Source organism: Pistacia vera, unplaced genomic scaffold, assembly GCF_008641045.1.
Source record: "Pistacia vera cultivar Batoury unplaced genomic scaffold, PisVer_v2 Contig73, whole genome shotgun sequence".
NCBI lineage: Eukaryota > Viridiplantae > Streptophyta > Magnoliopsida > Sapindales > Anacardiaceae > Pistacia > Pistacia vera.
Window position 1 is genome coordinate 377,450 of NW_022196590.1, and position 3,901 is coordinate 381,350.

Here is a 3,901-nt window from a genome sequence, read left to right on the forward strand (position 1 = left end):
AGCTAAAGAAATTTGACCTATGTACATTTTAATAATATAAACATACTTAAAAGTTTATTTAAATGCAAATTAAAATAAACCAAACCAAAACTTGTAGCCACTTTCATGAGAGTGTTTCACCTAAATTCACTAGGGATTGAGAGCATATTTTACCTTAATAAATGAGTACTTAAAGACTGATATACCCTTACATCGTAATTCTTTTAGGATAAAAATATTAATATGGGCTAGTGTGAGGTGCAAAATGTCATTTCCGATAAATTACTATTAAATTTCTACATTTTTGCCTATAATCTATGCCCTTCCCCTCTGCTTCTTCACAAACCATCTTGTTAAAAGAAGGGCGAAAGGAGAGAGGAAAAAGAGGCAAAAGATGGTTGCAGAGGAATTTCCACGGTGACTGTAAGCAAGAAGGAGGTGTTGGCAGCCGTGCTACCATTGAAGGATCATTGGCTTCCATTCTCCAACCTCGACTTGCTGCTCCACCGCCACCGTTGACGTTGTGTGTTTCTTTGCTACCTAACCAGTCACTTCAAAGCATGCTTTTGCCTCCATGTGTGCTATTCTAAAGAAGGCCCCTGGCTCAACGCTAGTGTCATACTACCCCTCGCCGGTGAGTCGTCCCCAACCCTGTTGTGACCTGAGCTCCTTTGCAACAACCGTGGATTGGACTTTGTTGAAGCATTTGCGAACGTCGAGTTGAGTGAACTCAACTTGTATCCCCTGACGAAAGTAATTGAGTGGCAAGCTCGTGCCTAACAGAAGATGGAGTGCTCTCTATTCAGGTCTTTATCCTTCATCCCTCAAAGTTCTTTTGCTTCTTAATTTGGATTGCATCAACAACTACATGAACATGGTTTTGTATATTATCACTACCATATGAGATTTAGTAATTTTTTTTTTTTTTTTTTTAAATAGATATTACATGAAATATAATGTGACCTAATTTTTTACAAGAAATATAACACAACACCATTAGTAGAACATGACATGCGTAAATTAATTAATGTTTTTTTTATTTCCATCACCTCCTGCGGATATCGATGGAAACAAGATAATCGAATGAGTGTATTCCGAAGAAACATTTTTGATATTATATTTACTCTAAAATAATTTGACACGTAATTTGGGGAGCTAAGGGGGGAATCTGGGGACATCAGTAGTGTTATTGTCTTGGGTAAATCACAAGTGAGGCGGTTGATGGCAGTTAAATTTTTTCTAAATAGGCTTCAAATATTAATTCCCTTATGATCAGTATAAGTATGTAATCAATATATATTATATGAATTTGATTTACAGGCAACTGACTCATTGCGGCGGGTCTGTGGTGGCGTGCACCTTCGACCACCGAATAGCATACGCATACTCCATAAAATATGTTTCTTGTTTCATGGCTGAATTAGCTCAGTCCAGACCAATTTCTTTGCTACCATCTTTTCGTCGATCTCTGCTAAATCCTAGACGGCCTGGATCGTTGACCCTTCTTTAATGACATGTACGTGCCACTTCTCACCACCTCCACCTCCTAAGAACCTGTTGAAGCTCCTCATGATCATCTCATAGTCGCATATAGTATTACAAAAGACCAACTCAATGGGCTTCTCACATCTCCACCCAATGGATGCAGGGGGACAAAACTCGAGTCTTTCAGTGCATTTTTATGGAAAATGTAGCGCAGTGTGGCGCTACAGACAATGATACGACATCAAAAATGGGGATTGTTGTTGAGGTGAAGATTAGGTTAGCCCAGGAGATAGTTACAAATCAGACTAATGGGTGCATACTTTGGAAATGTTTAAATCCCTTTTGGTGGACAAAAAATCATTCAACTCATGGAAAACCTTTTCCCTGCGTGGCAAATCCAAGTTCATGCTTTTTTGGAAAACGCAGTGACACATATCATTTCTGGGACTGATTGATTGGGTTGAGGCACATAGACCCCAACCAGCTGTAGCTAAGATTACAGAACCGGAAGTGAAAATGGACCGGCTTTTTGTGGTGTCATCAGGGCAGAGATTTCCAGTTTCAAAAGTGGATTTCGTGGGGCAAACCAGCATTCGGTCTATCATTTCCCATGGGTGGTGATGGCGGGTATGTTGTGCCGATGCCGAGTCCATTAGGGAACGGTGACTGGGTGGTGTATTTACACCTATTGAAGACGCAACATGTTGGGTTAAGCTCTAATTTCAAACATTATCATTTCTCACCAAACTGTTGAAATTGAAGGCTAATCTAAAGAATTCGATCGGATTCTCGTGCAGATCCCCAGTAATTGAATCTCTTTTCAAAAGGTTGGATTGTTTTTGTTGGTACTCAGTTGCAAAATCTTTTTATTTCTTTCTGGTTAAAATATGAAGCAAAAAGAAACCTAAAATTCCCGGAGAACACAAAAGGATTATGTTCAGAATAAACCCTCTTGAAAATATGATGAACCCAGTGCAGGCCTATAAAAATCGACGGAGGGAAGCAGGAATGGGCGTACAAACAAACTGCCGAAATGATTACATGTTTGTGTGTGATTGTGCCATACATTTGGTGGGTTTTAGAGAAAAAAAATTGAGATGGCCACCTCCACCAACCAAAAAGACGTTTCACGTGGCTGTACAAATACGTAGTACAATAGGCTTCACTTTGTCACATTAAGAAACACTAGAAAGTCGAGTATCGATGAAACTTCACAGGAAATACAGATATGGACTATTTCCTTAACTACCTCCAGTAATTTTGATAATTTGTTTGAGATTTTTAGATATATTATTTAAGATGTCCTGATTTCAAATTCACATAATTATTAATAAGAGATAGCTATTAAATGTTTATTTGAGCGTTAACTTCAAAGTCTTATAGTCGAAGTGCGTACAAATTAATTTAAAAAAAAAAAAAAAAAAAAGAAAAAGAAGACTATTTGGTTGCATTGATTGTTTCTGCTAATATTGGACCAATTGAATAGCGATGGGATGAATTTGGTCAACGCGGGACAATTGCATTACCATTGCTTCAACATGTTAAAGATTCCTCCTTGCAGTGCAGACTGATTATGACATTGAGACCAGGTTTTGTGTGGATGGCATTCCATATACAGTCCTTTCTTTTCTTTTTCTTTTCTCAGGTATCCTTAACAATATCTTGCACATATATCTAGAATAAGTTGGATTGGCTCCACCAATAATTTTTTATTAAATAAACAAGTGCTATTTATAGTTATTTGATGAAACTAGTGTTTTGCTTGCAGAAGTGGAGGACAGTTTTAAACTCATATATTGAATTCTTGACTATCAAAGGTGGAAAAGTCTGGTAAAGTTGTTAGTTTTGACTGACTTATGAACCCTTATACACAATCATCTCCTAACTTGAATAGAGATGGAAAAAATGGGTCGGGTTAAGCGGGCCAATCCTAACTCAGTCCGTAAAAAAGAGGGTTCAACCGGCCAGCAACCCCCGGGAGGGTCGGGTTGCACAATGGCAACCCGACGGCCTACGGGTTGCTATTTTGTCCTCTCTGCAAGAGGACCGCAACCCGGCGGGTTGGCCCAAAAAAAATAAAAAAAAAATGTAAATTTTTTTTATTTTTTTCAATTATCCTTTTATCCTTGAAATATAGCCGTTTTATAGCCGTTGAAGGGGTCTTTTTCGTCATTTTCTTTTCCCATTTTTTTCTATAAATTGGCCCTAAACTCTCATATTTTTCTCACAACTCAAATTCTCTCATTTTCTCATATTCTCTAATCTCTATTCTCTCAACTCTCAAGTCTCAATTATTCATTTATTCTCTTAATATTTTTGTTATCAATTTGCTCTTATTTTAATTTTTATTAGTTTTTGCAATTTTCAATTCATATTTCCAATTTTCCAAATTCCAAATTTCCAATTTCCATATTCCAAATCTCTTTCTTTAATTTTT

At 37.3% G+C, this 3,901-nt stretch overlaps 1 pseudogene; it reads left to right on the forward strand.

Moving 5' to 3' along the window:
- The first annotated feature begins 296 nt into the window (after window positions 1–296).
- On the forward strand, window positions 297–2,218 carry LOC116115041 (annotated as a pseudogene).
- Window positions 2,219–3,901: the final 1,683 nt, after the last annotated feature.